Source organism: Cajanus cajan, chromosome 3 (assembly GCF_000230855.2).
Source record: "Cajanus cajan strain Asha chromosome 3, NIPB_CcT2T_4, whole genome shotgun sequence".
In the NCBI taxonomy this organism is placed as follows: domain Eukaryota; kingdom Viridiplantae; phylum Streptophyta; class Magnoliopsida; order Fabales; family Fabaceae; genus Cajanus; species Cajanus cajan.
This window is the reverse complement of record NC_138519.1, coordinates 13,233,347-13,254,880: the sequence shown is the minus strand read 5'-3', so window position 1 is coordinate 13,254,880 and position 21,534 is coordinate 13,233,347. Positions and strand designations below refer to the sequence as shown.

Genomic DNA, 21,534 nt, shown 5'->3' with positions numbered 1-21,534 from the left:
ATTATCAAGCAATAATGTTCATGCATATAAATACTCAAATGAACGGAATGAACAATAAATATATTAGCCATATGAATCATAGACCACTTTGCATAATGATCAACTTACAATATCAAATTAAAACTAACTATGAATTGAAACTAACTATACTACACTAATCCTAGAAAAAAGAAAAGAAATGTGGTCCAGAAATTAGTATCCAGCAATCGCGTGCACGGAAGCCATATGTGCAGGCAGAGAGTGCTTACAAAGTGCAAGTATGAAATTTCTGACCCTCATAAATCACTACGCTTATCATATTTATAGAGCCAATCGAAGGTGGATGATTTGGTACATGTGCATTATTGGAGGATAACCATTATCCACTATGTTCAATACGTGGCTTAAGATGTAACTTCTTGTAACCGCTCGCCCCATGTTTTTATTTTCTCGATTCGATCTTTAATAACCACCTTCATGTGCCTTAACTGCCACAGATGCCTTAACTGTCACAAACCTCTGTAACTTCCTTTTCCATTTTCGAGTGATCATCGAATATGAGTGTTTATAATTTCTGATGTTCCTTCTTGGTAGGTACTTCACTACTCAACTCTTTCGAGTAACACATTTATTTTTTGAGTGACCCTAACACCTACATAAGTCAAATATTATTTTAGGTTAAGTTGGTCGACTTTATATTTTTTAAGATGTCATTTTTACCCAACCTAATACATGTGAGGTCATTGGGTCAAATTGGTATAATTAAAAAAAATCATTCAACAAACTATTTTTATTTTCTTACAATGAAAAAGAAATAAAAATTATAAATGATTAATTGATACTAAATTAGAAAGTATAATAAAAAAAAGATTTTGTAAAACGAAAAAATACTTTTAAGCATTCGAATTTTAATGTTTATTCCCGGCTAATATACTCATGTCACTTTTTGATGGAGCTAGGTGAGGAGATTGATGTTCCTTCACTTTGTTCCATGCTTAGGACCGTAACTCTTGAGGTAGACCTTTGGATAAAGCTTGAAATATCCATGAAGAAGTCTTCAATGGAGGAGAAGCCTTGGAAGGAGGTTCGGTTACTTCTAATTCAATGTAGAAGCTTAAGGAACCTAGGCAAGGTTTGAAACCTTGGTGAAACCTTAGAGAGAGAATTATCTCCACGGTTTTTTAGAGTGACTCTTAAGAGAGAAATCTGAATATTATTTCTCAAATTGTTCAAAAGTGAGTACAAGGGAAGGAATTACAAATATATAGGGTAGAGGTAGCTTCTAGGAGAAGCTAACCTTAACCATGGTTCACTAGGAACCATGGTAAGGTAGGCTTAACTCTCCACGACTTAGCTAGCTTCTAGGAGAAGCTAACCTTGACCATGGTTCACTTAAGAACCATGGTAAGGTTGGCTTAACCTCCCTTGGTTTAGTAGCTTGCAAGGCAAGCTTCAAAAACCAAGAGGAGAAGCTTGGAAATCCGGCCAAAGGGAAAGCATTTGGACTAGGCGGCCTTGGTCTCAAATGGCTCCAAGATTTAATTTGAAAATCTTTGATTTGGTTTAGTTAGGTTCATCATATGATGATGAAACCTAGCTAAATCAAATCTATGAAAAATTAGGAGCAAAATGAGTCCAATATGCAAAATTTTGCCCAGACCCAATTTTTAAGCACACTCCCTAGCTTTGCTAACTGTCACCCCCTTTTCCCTACTGAAAAAATACAAAATGAATGTATCAACTAGGGAGGTTAAATGGAGTTAAACTCTCCAAGTAACCTACCTCAAAATCAATATACAAACACTAGGAAAAACAAGTAAAGTGCCTCACAAATACAAAGGCAAAAATAACCTATACAAAAGACTATGTATAAACTGTACAATATAAACAAGTAGAACTAGGCCTTCTCTTCATGATAGAGCATTCCAAGTAAAGATTACCTTGGGCTTGACAAGCCCATTAGTCTTCACAAGGTCCAACTCTTCCTGTATTCTTCTAGCCATAGCTCTAGTCACTGGACCCTTGGTCCATGGTCTATCATCCCCTCCTTCTTGAGAAGGATTTGTCCTCAAATCTGTAGGTTCATCTTCCTCATCATAACCTGCAAAAGGAATAAGATCACTCACATTAAAAGTGTTTCTTACTCCATAATCACTGGGAAGATCTAACCTGTAAGCATTATCATTGATTCTTTGGAGGACTTGGAAGGGACCATCTCCTCTTGGGTTGAGTTTAGACTTCCTTTGAGAAGGAAACCTTTCTTTTCTCAAATGCAGCCAAACCCAATCCCCTTCCTCAAAGATGAGGGTTTTCTTTCCCTTGCTTCTATCTAAAGCAGTTCTCTCATTTTGTTGTTGTATATGAGTTTTAACCTTCTCATGTAATTTATTAACAAATTCAGCCCTAGATACCCCTTCTTTATGAAAGTAATGAGAAGAATCTGGTAGGGGTATTAGGTCTAAAGGAGTAAGAGGGTTAAAATCATACACAACCTCAAAAGGTGAGATTTTGGTAGTCTTATGGACTACCCTATTGTAAGCAAATTCAATTTGGGGCAAGTACTCATCCCAAGACTTATGGTTACCCTTAAGGACTGCCCTTAACATTGTAGATATGGATTTATTAACTACTTCTGTTTGCCCATCAGTTTGTGGGTGACAAGTAGTAGAGAAAAGCAATTTAGTTCCTAGCCTACTCCAAAGAGTTTTCCAGAAATGGCTAAGGAACTTAGTATCCCTATTTGAGACAATGGTTTTGGGTAGACCATGAAGTCTAACCACTTCCTTGAAGAAGAGTCTTGCTATGTTGCTTGCATCATCTATTTTGTGGCAGGTATAAAGTGGGCCATTTTACTAAATCTGTCCACTACCACAAAAATAGAATCCATGCCTCTCTGGGTCTTGGGCAAGCCCAAAATAAAGTCCATACTGATATCAACCCATGGAGAGTTAGCAACAGGCAAGGGTGTATAGATGCCATGAGGCATTACTTTAGACTTTTCTTGTAAACAAGCTATACATCTAGAGCAAAACCTCTCAACATCCCTTCTCATATGGGGCCAAAAGAATTTTTCTTTTAAAAAGCTTAGAGTCTTTTCAACTCCAAAGTGCCCCATGAGACCACCCTCATGACTTTCTCTAATAAGGAGTTTTCTTATAGATCCTTGGGGTATACAAATTCTTCCTTCTTTATACAAATACCCCTCAGAAATATAGAAACCTCTTTGAGGCTTTGCTAAGCATTGGGTATAATTTTCTTTGAATTCGAGATCATTAGTATACAACTCCTTAATGTGATTAAATCCCAAGATTTGAGATCCAAGGGAGACTAACAAAGTGTGTCTCCTAGAAAGAGCATCAGCCACAACATTATTTTTCCCTTTCTTGTATTTAATCACATATGGAAATTGTTCTAAGAACTCTACCCACTTAGCATGCCTTTTGTTTAGCTTGCCTTGGCCCCTCAAATATTTAAGTGACTCATTTTCACTATGAATAACAAACTCTTTGGGAATAAGGTAATGTTCCCAAGTTTGAAGGGCCCTAACCAAAGCATAGAGCTCTTTGTCATAGGTAGGATAGTTAAGGGAGGCACCTTTGAGTTTTTCACTGAAATATGCAATAGGGTGCCCACCCTGTAACAAAACCGCCCCTATGCCAACTCCAGAGGCATCACATTCTAACTCAAAAGTTTTTGAAAAATCTGGTAGAGCTAGAAGTGGTGCATGGGTAAGCTTATGTTTCAAGGTTGTGAAGGCATTTTCTTGTTTCTCTCCCCATATAAATTCCACATTTTTCTTAACTAAATCATTTAATGGGGAGGCAAGTGTGGAGAAATTAGGAACAAACCTCCTATAGAAGCTTGTCAAACCATGGAAGCTCCTAATATCTCCAACACTTTTAGGAGTGGGCCATTCTTGGATGGCCTTGATTTTCTCGGGGTCCACATGAACCCCTTTTTTACTAATTATAAACCCTAGGAAAATAACACTATCTACACAAAAAGTATAGTTTTCTAAATTTCCAAAAAGTTGGTTTTTCCTAAGAATATCAAAAACTTGCCTTAAGTGTCCTATGTGATCACTTAGGCACCTACTGTAAATGAGAATGTCATCAAAATAAACTACAACAAACTTACCTATACAATCCCTAAGAACATGATTCATGAGACGCATGAATGTACTAGGAGCATTGGTGAGCCCATAGGGCATCACTAGCCACTCATATAATCCAAACTTGGTCTTGAAAGCGGTTTTCCATTCATCTCCTTCTTTGATTCTAATTTGATTGTATCCGCTTTTAAGATCAACTTTAGAAAATATGATAACTCCATGAAGCTCATCTAACATGTCATCAAGCCTAGGGATGGGATGTCTATACTTCACAGTGATGTTGTTGATGGCTCTACTATCACAACACATTCTCCACTTGCCATCTTTCTTTGGAACCAACAACACTGGAACAGCACAAGGACTTAAGCTCTTTCTAACCCAGCCCTTCTCCAACAACTCTTGGACCTGAGACTCAATTTCTTTTGTTTCTTGGGGGTTGGTCCTATAGGCAGGCCTATTAGGTAGGCTAGCCCCAAGCACCAAATCAATTTGATGTTCTATTCCTCTAGAAGGAGGAAGGCCCATTGGACCCTCGGGAGGAAATAGATCTTCAAATTCTTTTAAAAGTATTTTTACCCCCATAGGTAAAGTCTCATGTCCACTAGATGTGGCAGTGCAAGAAAGAGTTCCTTTACAGAGAAGGATATAAGAGGGTTGTTGAATCAAGAGGGTTTGTTTAGAAATTGCATTCTCTTGAGTAACAACCTCTAGGGAGGGAACTCCTTTCTCCCTAGATTCCTCTCTATCCTTAGTTTTCACGGACTTTTTTTCTCTCTATTTTCCTCTTTTTTTTTAAATATTTTTTCTCTATCTCTTTTGAGTTTCATTTGTGCTTGATCCTCAGCCACTTGTTGAGGAGAAAGAGGATGAAGCACAAATTTCTTTTCCCTATGAGTAAAGGTAATCTCGTTAGTAAGGCCATTGTGCATGGTTTTCTTATCAAATTGTCATGGCCTTCCTAATAAGATATGACAAGCTTCCATTGGTACTACATCACATAGCACCTCATCTTCATAGTTCCCAATAGAAAGCTTGACCTTTACTTGTCGGTCAACTGCTAGGTCACCATCCTCATTAATCCAATGGAGTTGATAAGGTTTAGGATGGGGACTAGTAGTTAATCCCAACTTCTCAATCAGCCTAGTGCTACAACAGTTGCACCATGAACCACTATCAACAATGAGAGAACATGCATTCTTTGAAACTTTGCATCTAGTGTGAAAGATGTTCTCCCTTTGTGATAGAGTATCACTAGGTTGATTGTTGAGGAGTCTTCTAATCATTAAGAGCTCCCCTTCATAAGGAAAAGTAGACTCTACACCTTCCTCTTGCTCACATGCTTCTTCCTCACTATTACTAGAGGAAGTAGTAGCCTCATCTTGGCTACTATAAATGTCATGCCCCCTCATGATCATGACCTTCTTTGTGGGGCATTGGGAGGCAATGCGACCCCTCCCTAAACATTTAAAGCATTTAATATCACTAGTCCTAGAACTAGTGTGTGTAGTGTCATTTCCCTTTCCTTTCTCTATTGCTAGATTCTTGGAGGGTTCAAAAGTTTTTTTTTTTCTCAAAGGCTCTTTCTTTAGAAATGAAGAGTGGGAGCTATCTTTTTTGTAAGATTTTCTCATTTTTTGTTGTTCTACCCTTACACAAAGTTAGACCAAGTCATTTAGGTCCCTGTAGGGTAGTAGCTCCACTTGGTCTCTTATTTCTAAATTAAGACCACTTAAGAATCTAGCTACAGTTGTAGCTTCTTCTTCCCTAATGCATGCCCTCATCATTAAAAGCTCCATTTGTTGCCTGTAATGTTCTACAGACAAATCCCTTTGTTGGAGCCTTTGGAGCTTATTCATAAGTGTAACAGCCCAAGCAACCCGCATGTGGATATTGTCCGCTTTGGCCGCAGCCCTCACGGTTTTGCTTCTGGCAATGGCACGCATGCCACCCCAAAAGGCCTCCACACAAGGAAGGTATCCACACCCATATATATAGCATGCTTCGTTCGCCTTCCTAACCGATGTGGGACTTCACAATCCACCCCCCTCAAGGGAGTCCAGCGCCCTCGCTGGCACACCGGCCCGGGTCCCGGCTCTGATACCAAATGTAACAGCCCAAGCAACCCGCATGTGGATATTGTCCGCTTTGGCCGCAGCCCTCACGGTTTTGCTTCTGGCGATGACACGCATGCCACCCCAAAAGGCCTCCACACAAGGAAGGTATCCACACCCATATATATAGCATGCTTCGTTCGCCTTCCTAACCGATGTGGGACTTCACAATTTTGATATAGTCCCACATCGGTTAGGAAGGAGAACGAAGCATGCCATATATATGGGTGTGGATACCTTCCTTGTGTAGACGCGTTTTGGGGTGGCATGCGTGCCATTGCCAGAAACAAATCTGTGAGGGCTGTGGCCAAAGCGGACAATATCTACATGCGGGTTCTTGGGCTGTTACATTGGTATCAGAGCCGGTTCCCGGGCCAGTGTGCCAGCGAGGGCGCTGGACTCCCTTGAGGGGGGGGTGGATATAGTCCCACATCGGTTAGGAAGGAGAACGAAGCATGCCATATATATGGGTGTGGATACCTTCCTTGTGTAGACGCGTTTTGGGGTGGCATGCGTGCCATTGCCAGAAACAAATCCGTGAGGGCTGTGGCCAAAGCGGACAATATCTACATACGGGTTCTTGGGCTGTTACAATAAGCTCCCTTCCATAATAGGTGGGAATGTGCCTCCTCCTCATTGCACTTTTAAGATCATTCCAATATTGAATTGGAGGATCATTGTGGAGGCGTCTCTCTCTTTCTAGGGCTGTCCACCAATACATGGCATGCCCTTGGAAGCTAAGGGTAGCCAAAGGGACTTTTCTCTCTTCACTCACCCTATGGAAAGCAAAGAGTTGCTCAACCTTCATTTCCCAATCTAGGTATAACTCCACATCATCTTTGCCAAAAAATTGGGGAAGGTCAACTTTGACTTCCCTTGGCCTTGCGGTCCTTCTAGGAGTATGTTGGTAGTGATCCCCTTGATTCATGCTTTCATTAGGGGATGTGTATTGGGAATGTGAGCTCCTACTCTTTTTTCTATGTTTCTTCATATCTTCTTTCAATTTTTCTTCCTCTTGCCTTAAAATTCTCAATTCTTCCTGAAGATAAGCAAGTTATCCTTCTCTTTCAATTCTTTCCTTCTCTCTTTGAATGGACTCTTCCTTTTTCCATAGTTAAAGTGATTTAAGCTCTTTAGTGATGTAAGAAAGACTTTTTGGAGAGCCATCACTTTCACTATTGGAGGAATTTTGAGACATTTTAATTCAAGAGATTTTTCCAAACAAAAATAGTTTTTATGAAAATAATATTTTTGAAGTGCTTAGACTTGGCACTTGGAGGTCTAAGAGTACAAATTGAACTTTGGAGGGAGGTGAGCTACTAAAGAGCCGCTTAATAACCAAGCCTCTTCAAGTAAAAATCTCTAAACCCCCTTGTACTTTTGTCTTGCACAAAACAATTTTCACAAAGAACTTTTCTTAAAGAAAAATAACAAGCAAGTGCCTATGTGTACAATTTATAAGATGCTTGAAAACATAAAGAGCAAGAAAACTTAAATTGCTTGAAAACTTAAATGACTGAAAACATAAATTGCTTAAAACATAAATTGCTTGAAAACTTAAATGACTGAAAACATAAACTAGGCGTGGTAAGCAATTTAAACCTAAGTGAGAGCTTGAGAGGTACCAAAGACCTTCAAGGACCCTCTCACAAGTGCTAAACGAAATTTACTATGATAACTCTTAAGGAGAGATGGAGATACACCAAAGGCACTCCAAGACACTCCTTAATAAAGGCCTTGTACAAAAATTTGGAAATTAAAAATTACAAGAAAATGAAATTCAAATTTTCTTCAAATGAAATGCAAATTCACACTCCAAATGAAATGTAAATTCACATTCAAATGAAATTAGTGGCTGCACTTTAATTTCAAAGAAAACAAACTGCCACTAATTTAGAAACAAATTTAGAGACGGATTTTGTAAGGAAAAACTAGTTTTAGAAACCAAAATTTCTGTCACTAAATTTAGTTCTAAATTTTCACAAAAATTTTCACAAATAACTTTTACTCCTTCTTGCTCCAATTCAGCCACCAACTTCAGCCTCACAAGGTGTTTCACTCCTCTCTTTAGAAGCAACCTTGATGTTAGTCACTTCTAGGTGTTTTCAAGAGCCTAGCCACCAAGAGAGAACAAACTCCCTAAGCAACCACCAAAGCCATCAAGTGGATGTCCTTTGCCTTGGCCTCCTACACCTTTTAAGAAGCACTCAACCACCTTCAAGACTGAATATTAGTGCTAAAAACTGAAAAAGAACAATTTAGAATAGCTACACCAATTGGTAGAAGAAAATGTGACAAACTAGAAAGAGTTCCACAAAAATGACAAGTAACAATTAAAGGAAATTTTGAAGGCTAGCACACAAAGATTAACCTAGGAAAGGCACTAGAATGGATTACAAAATTAAAAGCTAAGATTAGAAAACAAAAATAAGACTCAACAATGTGGCTGGTCACAAAAATTTATAAGCAAAAACAATACCAAAACCGAGAGCACTCTTAACCAATTTTTACTCCTTTTTGGCTTTTTCTTTTGCTATTTTCTTTCTTTTTCTTTTGCAAAATATTTTTCACTTGTTTTTCTTTTTATGTTCAGGAGTTTCAATGCCTTTTAAACATTTATAGGTCTCGGTTTTAATATAGAAAAACTGCAGCAAAAATTTCACACAAAACAAGAGGTGTTTTCATGCATGTTATAACTAGTGCTTCACTATTTTGTATTATTTTTAGGTCAATTTTTTAAGCACTCATTCTTTTGTTTTTCTCATGCATTTAAGACACTCACACCTCTGTTTTGGCTCTGTTTTAAGGCTAAAAAAATTGCACAAAGTTTCAGCCACAACACAAGACACAAGGAAACCTAATAGGAGAAGTGTTGAACAATTTTTTTTTGACAAAACTTTTAACAAGACATAATAGAAACCTAACTCTAGTAAAGCAAACATGTAAAGCAAAAGCACATATAGTAAGGTACAGATTTAATAAGCAAAGACACACAAATTTTGGACACAACACAAAACAAAAAAAAATTAGGTCAAACAAGCTAATCTAGGAAGTTTCAACATACAAAGGACTATACATGACTTTCTAGTACAAAACAATTGATTAAGAAACAAAATCTATACTCAATGCATGTTTTCCAATCACGGAAACATGTGAATGAATGGAGATACTCAAGCAAAATAAAACGCACAAGTATAGGAACCTAAAGCACAACAAAACCGATTTGATTCAAGAATTAGAAGAACAAGCAAATATGAATCAAACTATTATTATTTGAAATTTTGGATCCATCAAAGTGTGAATAAAATCTATATCCATTCAGCAAACATAAGAAGACATGTAATAGGAGGAAGATACAACACGGATTCAAGTAAAACAAGTTAGAAACAAAACCTCAAGAGCACTAGGCTCTGATACAAAAAATGATGGAGCTAGGTGAGGAGATTGATGTTCCTTCACTTTGTTCCATGCTTAGGACCGTAACTCTTGAGGTAGACCTTTGGATAAAGCTTGAAATATCCATGAAGAAGTCTTCAATGGAGGAGAAGCCTTGGAAGGAGGTTCGGTTACTTCTAGTTCAATGTAGAAGCTTAAGGAACCTAGGCAAGGTTTGAAACCTTAGTGAAACCTTAGAGAAAGAATTATCTCCACGGTTTTTGAGAGTGACTATTGAGAGAGAAATCTGAATATTATTTCTCAAATTGTTCAAAAGTGAGTACAAGGGAAGGAATTACAAATATATAGGGTAGAGGTAGCTTCTAGGAGAAGCTAACCTTAACCATGGTTCACTAGGAACCATGGTAAGGTAGGCTTAACTCTCCACGGCTTAGCTAGCTTCTAGGAGAAGCTAACCTTGACCATGGTTCACTTAAGAACCATGGTAAGGTTGGCTTAACCTCCCTTGGTTTAGTAGCTTGCAAGGCAAGCTTCAAAAACCAAGAGGAGAAGCTTGGAAATCCGGCCAAAGGGAAAGCATTTGGACTAGGCGGCCTTGGTCTCAAATGGCTCCAAGATTTAATTTGAAAATCTTTGATTTGGTTTAGTTAGGTTCATCATATGATGATGAAACCTAGCTAAATCAAATCTATGAAAAATTAGGAGCAAAATGAGTCCAATATGCAAAATTTTGCCTAGGCCCAACTCAGACCCAATTTCTAAGCACACTCCCTAGCTTTGCTAACTGTCACCCCATTTTCCAACTCTTCCTGTATTCTTCTAGCCATAGCTCTAGTCACTGGACCCTTGGTCCATGGTCTATCACTTTTTTAAAAAAATTTAAAAATAGAAAAAGAAAAAATAATTGTATTTTATTTTTCGCATTTCAAGTTTTGGCCGGCTAAATGATATTCAAAAAAAAACTATATTGACGTATATTTCACCGAGCCAACTCCTATAAAACTATATCGATGCAGTCACAACTTTATGTCGAAGAAGGAGATCGAATTCTAATCTTTGATTAAAAAATATATAAGTTAAATTATTTGAATTAATAACTTTTAATATAAATTATATAATTATTAAAAAAATATAGAAATCAAATTTCAGTATTTAATTAAAAAACATAAATATCAAACTACTTAAACTAACACTTTAATTATTAAATATGAAACGAATGGATGGTAGTTATTTGTCAGCTTCACTAAATTATGGTGGTGATGTTCTATAACAAAATATTCCTACCTTAAAAAAATAAAATAAAATAAGTATTTTTTAAATAAAAAAAAACCAATATTGTATTCATGGAATACGACTTCCAAACAACGTGACTTTTATTTTAAAAATAGAAAACATGATAAATTCTACCATATTCTTACGAATTTAAAGAATTTTGAAATTATATATATATATATATATATATATATATATATATATATTAAAAAAATCTTAATATATACAAGAAAACTTTAAATTAAATAGGGATATTTTTATGATATTACTCACACTTCAATACTAGTTATCAATGTTTTTCAAGGATTATTTATATTCACAAGTTTTCTAATAAATTTTAAAATAAATAAAAAATTCATAAAGTAATTCCCTTCTAATTCAAATAACATAATTTTATTGTATTTTTTCATTGATATTTTAATTTCTATAAAACAATTTGAAATACTTAATATAAGAGAAAAGGGTAAAAATGAAAAGAAAAAAAAATACACATGTGAGACCCCATTTCCGTTTTTCCTTCCCCAACTCTCTTCTCCCTCACTCAAGAACTCTTATTTCCTTTTCTCTCTTTTCCTGTGGCTGATTTCTCTCCTTGTGGTGATTTTAGTTGCTGAGTAGGTGTTGAGAAGCTTGCGGACGCACGAATTTCTTCTTCCTTCTTCGTTCACCATCTCTTTCAAGCTTTTTCTTCTTTGTCTCTTCCCGGAAGCTCGGATTTCTTCACCGAGGTAAGGGAAGTTAGATTTTTGCTGTGCTTTGGCTGAGAATGAGTTCTAGAAGCTCATTGTTGTTTGATGATTTGATAATTTTGGCTGAGATGGAAGGAAACTCATTTTCGGGGGTTTCGGGGTTTTGGGTGAAAATCGGGATTTTCATTAATTGTGGTTGCATGTGTGAAAAGGTCGTATTTTTGAGCTGCTGGTTGAAAATGTGGTATTTTAAACGGATTGCACGGGATGGAAATGTTGATTTTTGCAGGTTTTGGGCAAGATTTTCGAACTTGGGGAGTTGTTGTTGGGCATCACGCCGGGCGCCGTTCTTCGCGCCGGGTGCATGACCACCAGTAGGCTTAATTTAGGCAAGCCCGTTGGGCGCAAAGATGTGTGCGCCGAGCGAGCTTGAGAATGTGAGCCTCTGGTTGGCCCACGCCGGGCGTGATCTGGACAGCACCGGGCGCGATATCAGTATGTGGCATGTTTTGGGATTTCTGGTACGGCGCCAGGCGCAACCCTGTCGCGCTAGGCTTGGAGACTCCTTGGAGGTCTCTACTAGAGGGGCGTTGGGCGCAATTTGAATTGCGCCGGGCGCGAGACCTTGGGAGGTCTCTGCCTTCCTCGCGTTGGGCGCGGGCTTAGGCACGCCGGGCGCGTGAGACTCCTTAGAGTCTCTGCCTGGGCATGCGCTGGGCGTAAATTGTATTGCGCTAGGCGCGGGAGAGCCTTGGGCTCTCTGGCTGGGTCACACCGGGAGCGGGCACTCTTGCGCCAGGCGCGTTGACCCCTGGTGTTTTCTGGTTGCGCCATGCCGGGCGCGACTATGAGTGCGCCGGGCGCGTATGGTGATGTTGAATTGTATGCTGATAGTTGTTGCATTATGCAAAAATTGCTGATAGATGCTGTTTTATGTTGTACTAAGCTGAAATTGATGAATATGTTGTGCTGACTAGATGATAATGCTGAATAATGATGTTAAGCTGTAATAGATGTATATTGTCGTGCTGAGCGGTGCTGCTATTGATGATTTTTAAATGTTAAATTATAATATTGCTGTACTATGGACTATTGAGCTGAGTTGTGAGTAGTAAGCTGTGTTGAATACTACTTAGTTGTGCTGTATGCTGATTTGCTGTTCTGTGTGTTGAGCTATGTTAGCTCAGCCGTGAGTTGTTCAATTATGTTATTTAATGCTGAGTTATATGTTGTTATAGTCGTTAAGTCGGTGCTGTTATAGCCGCTAAGTCGGTGCTGTTATTGCCACTAGAGTGGTGTTGTTATTGCTGCTATGTAGTGCTGATATTACCGCTTTGCGGTGCTGATATTTCTGTTTGCTGTGGTGTAGTATAAGTTGGTTGTTGTGCCAATAGCTGTAGCTGTTTACCATTCATATTGTTATATATGTATGTTGATTTCTTTCACTAGCTTACCCTTTGTTGTTTCCATGGTGTTTGGACTACAATGATCATACTATGTATGGGAGCAGAGCAGGGATAGGTTGGTGGCTTGTGGCAGGTCTGCAGCTAGCAGATAGAGTTGATTCCTTCTGGATGTTTTGTTGTCTTAACTACCTAGTGTAGTAGTGGTTGTACTTTTTTTTTGTACACTTTGAATCTAGTCAAACTTGAACCTTGTATATATATATATATATTCTAGACCCTATATGTATACACTTGTTCCTTTCTATCTGGTGTTTCTGGTGTTTCTGGTGTGTTGTGCAGTGTGTAGTGACCAGCCGAGTCCTTACACTTTAGTGGTATCAGAGCAGTTCGAGTCTAGTGGACACTCTTTGGGGGTGGTTCCTTTAGGCTTTTGTTGTGCTGAGCTCTGTGTTGTGCTGTCTTGCTGTGTTGTTTTGTTGTGATTGATTGTTATGTTGTTTTGCTGTGTTGTTGATTGTTGTTTGGTTTAGTTATTGTATACTGAAGATGCTGTTACTTTTGTAGACAATGACTAGAACCAATGAGCAGATAGCCCGTGTCATGGAGATGATGGCTATGGCTATGCAACAGCAAAATGCCTATTTTGCTCGGATAGATGCTGATAGAGCTGCAGCTGGTGTAGTAAGGCCCACGGGGTCACAGGAGAGCCGGGATCTAGCTGAGTTCCAGAAATGCCATCCTCCATAGTTCAAGGGAGATGCAGACCCAGAGGTAGCTGACCACTAGATTTGTGAGCTAGAGAAGATCTTCACAGTGTTGGGATGTTCTCAAGAGAGGAGGTTGGCATATGCTGTCTATATGCTGGTAGGTAGGGATGGCAAAAATACCTGCACCCGCGGGTACCTGCGGATAAAATTCTCTACGGATAATAAATGGATAAGCTAATTGGGTACCCGCAGATAATGGGGACGGATAATTTTTTACCCGTTTATAAATGGGGCGGGGGCGGGTATGATGATATCCATACCCGCGGATACCCGTATAATATTATTTCTTAAATATCTTAATTATCCTTATACCACATAGCCCTAAAACTACACTCTCTCATCTTATTTTCTTACAAAAGTGAGGTTGATGAAGTTACTAACATGTGTTGAGCATGTTATAGAATTATGTTAGATGTAATTTGATTAATTTTCTAGCTTTGATTGAACCAATAAGATTTATGTACTTTAAGTTGTTTACTTTCGTTTGAAATTATGAGATTGAATTATTGTAACTTTGTGATGAGACTTTAACTTACTTGTCAGATTGATGTATTTTAAGTTATTGATTATATTACATTTTTATTATTATTTTAACAAAATTAACGTTAAATACAAATTCAAAATTAACATTAAATTTTTATTTTTAATATTTCAATGACATTAAATATAAACTTAAAATTATTTGTAATATAATTTTTTTAATTTCTTAAAAAATTTATAAATATCCATGGGTATATGTGGGTATTCAAGAAATTCATGAATATCCGCTTAATGGATACCCGCACGGATATGGAGTGGGTATGGGGCCAATTTTCATTTAGCGGGGCGGGGGCGGGTTTACTATTACCCGCCCCCATGGGGCCCCATTGCCATCCCTACTGGTAGGAGAGGCGGAGCATTGGTGGAGGGGTACTCACCATATGCTTATTGCTAGAGGAATTGTTGTTGACTGGGAGTGCTTCAGAGGGGTGTTTCTTGAGAAGTACTTCCCGGAGAGTGTAAGGCACGCCAAGGAGGCTGAATTCATGCGATTACACCAAGGAGGGATAACAATTTCTGAGTATGCGATGAGATTCGAGCAGCTGGCTCGTTTCTATTCGCAAGGTATATATATCTGAGGCCTGAAAATGCAGGAAGTTTGCTGAGGGTCTGAGATATGAGCTGAAGAGGGTGGTGGTGCCTATGGCCATCACTGAGTTTTCGGCCTTAGTGGAGAAGGCGAAGGTTGTTGAGCGGTTGGAAGGTGGTAACCGTGTGGTGAAGAATGCTGAGGGACCAGCTGGGTCCAAGAAAGGAGGAAATCAGAGGAAGCCATATGATAGGCCCCAACCACAACAAGGGGGTCCTGTCATTAGGCAACCTTCTGGTGCTGCTAGTGGAGGGAGACAGGGTGGAGGTGCTGCCCTTAGATGTTATAGGTGTGCTGGACCCCATTTTGTCAGGGATTGTCCACACACGAAGAGCTGGTGTTTCAAGTGCCATTAGATGGGTCATGAGTCGACCAACTATCCCGCTAGGAACAGATCGGAGAGATGCCCATAGGGGTGGTGCCCAGAGAGGCGTGCTTAGAGGGGTGACAGACCTACTACAACTGGTAGAGTATTTGCTTTGACTAAGGCTGAAGCTTCTACTTCCTCAGATCTTGTGAAGGGGAAGGGTAAAGTTGCTGGTAAGGATGTGATGATTCTTTTCGACTCTGGTGCTTCTCATTTTTTTATATCCTATGCTTGTGCTGCTATGCTGGGTGTGCCTATGTGATATGGGGTTGAGACTGCTAGTGTCGACGCCCGCTTCTGCTTTGGTAGTTGCTTCTGAGCTGTGTGCTGATTGCCCTATTGTTGTGAATGAGAGAAGATATAAGGTGAACTTGATCTGTTTACCTTTGGTGGACATTAACATAATCTTAGGGATGTATTGGTTGTCTGCCAATCGCATCCTTATAGATTGTGCCAATAGGAGGCTGATTTTTCCTCAGATGGAGGAGGAGCTGTTGATTTCAGCTGGCCAAGCTGAATCATTGCTGAGAGATGGAGCAGAGTGCTGTCTTCTGCTTGCTGTCATGAGTGTGGAGACTGAGAGAGTTATAGCTGATATTGATGTGGTAAGGGATTTTGCTGAGGTGTTCCTTGATAAGGTGTTTGGGTTGCCTCCTGTTAGGGAGATGGAGTTTAGCATTGACTTGGTTCCAGGTGCGGGCCAGTGTCGATGGCTCCCTACAGGATGGTTGCTGCTGAGCTGGTTGAGTTGAAAGGTCAGTTGGAGGACCTGTTGGAAAAGCAGTTGGTGCGGCTGGGTGTTTTGTCGTGGGGTGCTCTTGTGTTTGTTGGTGAAGAAGAAAGATGGAGGTAGTCGACTTTGTGTGGATTACCGGCAGTTGAACAAGTTGACCATTAAGAACAAATATTCACTTCCCCGGATAGATGACTTAATGGATCAAGTGAAGGGAGCATCCATTTTCTCGAAGATTGACTTGAGGTCAGGTTATCACCAGATCAAGGTGAAGGAGGGTAACATATCGAAGACTCTTTCAGGACTAGGTATGGCCACTACGAATATGTTGTGATGCCGTTTGGTGTGACCAACGCCCCTACAGTATTCATGGATTACATGAACAGGATCTTCTGGCCCTTCTTGGATAAATTTGTGGTGGTATTTATTGATGACATCCTGATTTATTCAAAGACCCCGGAGGAGCATGGAGAGCACTTGCGGTTGGTGCTAGAGATTTTGAAGGCGAAGCAACTGTACGCTAAGCTTTCAAAATGTGAGTTCTGGTTGGAAGAAGTGAAGTTCTTGGGACATGTGATCTCAGCTGAGGGGATTGTTGTTGATCCAGCTAAGGTGGAGTCGGTGTTGCAGTGGGAGCGTCCTAGAACTGTCACTGATATTCAAAGCTTTGTGGGTTTGGCGGGTTACTATAGGAGGTTCATTGAGGGATTCTCCAAGATAGTGGCGCCTTTGACCTAGCTGACAAGGAAGGAGCAGCCGTTCATTTGGACAGATGCATGTGAGCGGAGTTTTGATGAGCTAAAGAAAAGGTTGACTACTTCTCCTGTGCAGGTGTTGCCGGATTCTGGTGAGCCTTTTGATGTGTACTGCGATGCTTCTCACCAGGGTCTGGGGTGCGTGCTGATGCAAAACAGGAAAGTAGTGGCATATGCTTCAAGGAAACTGAAGAATCATGAGAGGAATTATCCCATTCATGACTTGGAGTTAGCAGTTGTGGTGTTTTCCTTGAAGATATGGAGACATTATCTGTATGGTGTTCGGTTCAGCGTTTTAGTGATCATAAGACACTAGTGGAAAAAAGAATTTTAAAATCGGTTATTTTTAACTTTTAAAATCGGTTCTTTAACCGATTTTGAAAGAGCCGATTTTAAAAGTTAGACTTTTAAAATCGGTTAAACAACCGATTTTAAAAGTTAACTTTTAAGATCGGTTGTTTAATAACCGATCTTAAAAGGCTGGCTGGGAAAAAAATTAAACTAGAACGGGCCGTTCCAAAATTGGAACAGGCCGTTCCAGTTTAATCAAAAGACCTAAATTTAATTTTAAGTACGGGGCGTTCTCCTTGGAGAACGGCCCGTTCCCAAGGAGAACAGCCCGTTCTCCTTGGAGAACAGCCTGTTCCCAAGGGAGAACGGCCCGTTCTCCAAGGAGAACGGCCTGTTCCCAAGGGAGGACGACCCATTTTCCTTGGAGAACGGGTCGTTCTCCTTGTAGAACGGGCCGTTCCAGGTTCGAAATTTAGCCAAAAATGAAAATAGAGAAAAAAAAGCGTGAGAAAACGAAAAGAGACACAACAAGAACATGAGAAGACGAAAATCAAAACGAAAACAACAACAAAATTTACCTTATTGGAGACTTTAGAAAATGAGAGCGTCACAGATTAAAAAGAAGAATGAAGGGAAAGATTAAAGAGAATGAGAATGGAAGGGAATATAAAATATTTCTGACGATACTTTTAAAGTCGGTTATTGAAGAACCGATTTTGTATACTACATACAAAATCGGTTCTAAAATAACTGATTTTAAAAGTAGCACTTTTAAAATCGGTTCTTAAATAACCGATTTTAAAAGTAACACTTTTAAAATCAGTTATAGAATAACCGATCTTAAAAGTACTTTTAAGATCGGTGCTTTTATAACCGATCTTAAAAGTACTTTTAAGATCGGTTCTTTTATAACTGATCTTAAAATTAAGATCGGTTCTTTTATAACCGATCTTAAAAGTACTTTTAAGATCGGTTAAGTTTTAACCGATCTTAAAAGTGTTCATTTTATTTACAAATTTGCCACCGCGTCACTTTTAAGATCGGTTACCTTATAACCGATCTTAAAAGTCCAATTTTAAATCCAATTTTTGCACTAGTGAGAGTCTGAAGTACATGTTTGATAGAAGGAGCTGAACATGAGGCAGAGGTAGTGGATGGAGTTTCTGAAGGATTATGATTTCTAGTTGATGTATCATCCTGGCAAGGCCAATGTTGTGGCGGATGCGCTAAGTAGGAAATTCATCCACATGTCGAGTATGATGGTCAGGGAGCTGGAGCTGGTTGAGGAGTTCAGAGATCTGAACCTCTGTGTGGAGTTAGCTCAGGATCACATTAGTTGTGGGATGATTACCATAACTAGTGAGTTCTTGAGGCAAGTTGGACTTAAGCAATTGCAAGATGTTGAGTTGGTGAAACTTCTTGGTTTGCTGGGTACCGAGAAGGCCGTTGGTTTTGAGCTGGGCGGAGATGGAATGTTGAGGTTCAAAGGCAGAATTTGCCTACCTCAGGATGCAAAGTTGAATTTCTACTGATTTCTTTAACATGGTAGCCACGTCTTGCTAGATTGAATCGGGAGTGTTAGCTCTTTCTTAATACTTCCCATTGTCAATAAAAACAAGAAAAGAATATACACCTATACAATGATCGGTGTAAATGCCTATTAATTACTACATATATGGAACAACACAAATAAGGAATATAATACATGACCTAAGCTACGAGATACGTTTCCATCATATGTAATATAAAAAAAAAGTTTGAAGTCGATGGATTGTATGAATATTCGTATACACTCCTTTCATTCAATGTAATTTATGCAATTGAAATATGGTGGCCTCAAAATAGGTTGTCCTTTAGTGACAATTTTCAGATTACTACCTTTAATTAGGTTGGTTTTTAGGTTACTACCTTCAATTAGGTTGGTTTTTCATATTATTACCTCCAATTAGGTCGATTTTCAAATTATTACCTATTAATTTACTATTTTTTGTTTTAAATACCTGGCTAATTTTTTTCTTCAATTTAGTACCTGACGTTGGTTCTCATCTGTCAAGTGATGACGTGGCAGACGGACTGTCACGTCATCTCCTAACAGTGTTTTCCACGTCATTACCATGTCCACGTGGCAGTCCCTTGGATGACGTGGCAAACACTGTTAAGTGATGACGTAACAGTCTGTTTGCCACGTCATCATTTAACAGAGGAATCTAACGTCAAGTACTAAATTGAAAAAAAAAATTATCAAATAATTTTAACCAAAAAAATTTTTAAAAATAGTAATATGAAAATCGAACTAATTCAAAGTGGTTTAAACATATATAAATATATATATAAGCCTATTTTATATTACAGACAAATGTCTTGATCTTGAAAGAAAATGAATCAAGTATATATTAAAGCTGTGGCTTAATTATTCCAGGGTAAATTATTCTAGTTTTATTCGGGGGTAAATTAATGAAGTATATATTTGTGGGACGTTTCGAGTTGTGAATCGTTATAGGGAAAAAGTAATAATTGGAGATGACAAGTGTCCCCTCCACGTGGACATGTTTGCGTGTGTGAATTGTGATGATGAATGAACGTGGCCAAAGAATGGAAATTCCGGAATAGGGATAACTGGGAGAGAACTAACCTGAATTTGGTCACCGATATTGACGATGAAAGCGTGGCGTTGAGGCTTGACGGTGATCCAATCATGGCACTTCCTGACTTGGAGACCGGGAAGTTGATCGTCCGGTAGCAACATGGTCATTCCTCCGGGGTCTGAGTGGGATGAGAGACCGAGAGTGAGGTCTGGGCGTGGACAGCTAGGGTCAAAATTCACCCTTAGACACGCCCCTATGTCTTCCCCTCCAAAACCATTTTCAACACTTTTCTCATCTAATCCAAGGTTTATGGAGAAAAGCCTGAGCAACCTGCCACATAGCTTCACCAACTCTCCCGTACTCCTCAATGACTTCCCTGCATGAGGGAGGCAAGGAAGGCCATTTGTTATGGTCCTTGAGGGACAAGGAGAAGATAGTGAAGATAGTAGTAGTCACTCCAATCAAGAATAGCACCTTTCTCAACTCCAAGTCTGCTTCCATAGCCTTCATAAGTTTTGGGGGAGTTGGCATATTGCTGCTTGACGTCCATGGGCAAGTGAAAGAATTGGCGCCAAGTTTCCCTGGCCTTGTCCATCAAATCGGGGCTCACACCGTGGTTTGTGATTTGGGTGAGGATGGAGGCGGAGGCATGTTGGTCGGCACCCCACAGGCCTCCGAGGTCGATGATTGGGATGTTGCAATTGGCATCATCAAAACTTGTAGGGCTTATGGAAGGCTTGATATAGTTTTGGGGGATTGAATCTATGCAAGTTTCGGATAAGGACTGAACCCGGACAACTGGCTCCGGCCAATCTTGTTGGTTTTTAAGCATTGCTATTGCTATAGATAGCTATAGGTATTGATAGGGTTGGTGTGCAAATTAAGTATGAGATATGGAATAAGGAAGTTAAGGGCTTTAAATTTAAAGGATTTAGATTTGAGGCGTAGGAAGTGTGTGGGGATTAGATATGAGGGAGGGGAGAGTGATGTCATGGAAAATGAAATGGACGTAAATGAAAACGTGGAATTTGTGGGGTTTAGGTTTAAAAGGTATGAATGCTATGCAAGTTAATTCCAAGTCACGAGACAATTTGGTGGGGTTTTGTTTTTGCCAAGTATGGGTATGGGGGCCAGGAGACTGGCAGCGTGTTTGGATTTGCGTTAGAGCAAGCTAACGCACGTATTTGGATGAAAAAATGTGATTCCTCTCTTTGAATAGATGTTTGGTTTTCTCTTTTTTACACAATTTTAAGTGTGAAAATCAATTTTGCCTGAAGCTAATAAAAATAGCTTCTACGTTTAAAAAATTGATTTTGATAAATCAATTCTTAAAACGTAACACCAAACACACACTGGCTTGTCATGTTTTTCATGACGTTGACGCCAAACAAATATGCTCATTTTTACATTTCTTAACTATTATCATTAAACTATTATTTACATTAGAATAAATTGTTGGACATCCCAACAACCTATTACATTTTTTTAGCTCCATAAAAGATTAAAATATTATGACTTAAATATATTTTTAATCTCTTAAATTTAAGATAAATTTATTTTTAGTCATTCAAATTTAAAATTGTTATTTTTAGTTCATATAAATTTTAAAATTCTTGTTTTAGTCTCCCAGATTACCAATAATATATTTAAAAATGACAAATTAAGACGGTTATCTAATATTAATTGGATTTAATGTGATATTTTCATTAATATAAACATTAATAGACAGATTTTATACAATAATGTTTGATAAATTTCTTAACAAAATTTGAATATAAGGACTAAAATAAGATTTTTTAAAATTACAATGAATAAAAACAATAATTTTAAATTTAACGGAAAAAAATAATTTTAAGCCAAATATTATATATATATATATATAAAGGGAGATATTCATTTATTACACTCAATAATTTTTATTTTACATATAATTTTAACAATTT

General features: G+C 38.7%; 1 pseudogene across 1 annotated transcript; it reads right to left on the bottom strand.

The window, feature by feature from the left end:
• Positions 1 to 713: 713 nt before the first annotated feature.
• LOC109812583 (jasmonate-induced oxygenase 2-like) lies at positions 714 to 20,534 on the bottom strand (annotated as a pseudogene). Its single transcript, XR_014432203.1, has 2 exons — positions 19,639 to 20,534; positions 714 to 2,080 (listed from the first exon to the last, which is right to left on the bottom strand). The product of XR_014432203.1 is annotated as a jasmonate-induced oxygenase 2-like (transcript).
• Positions 20,535 to 21,534: the final 1,000 nt, after the last annotated feature.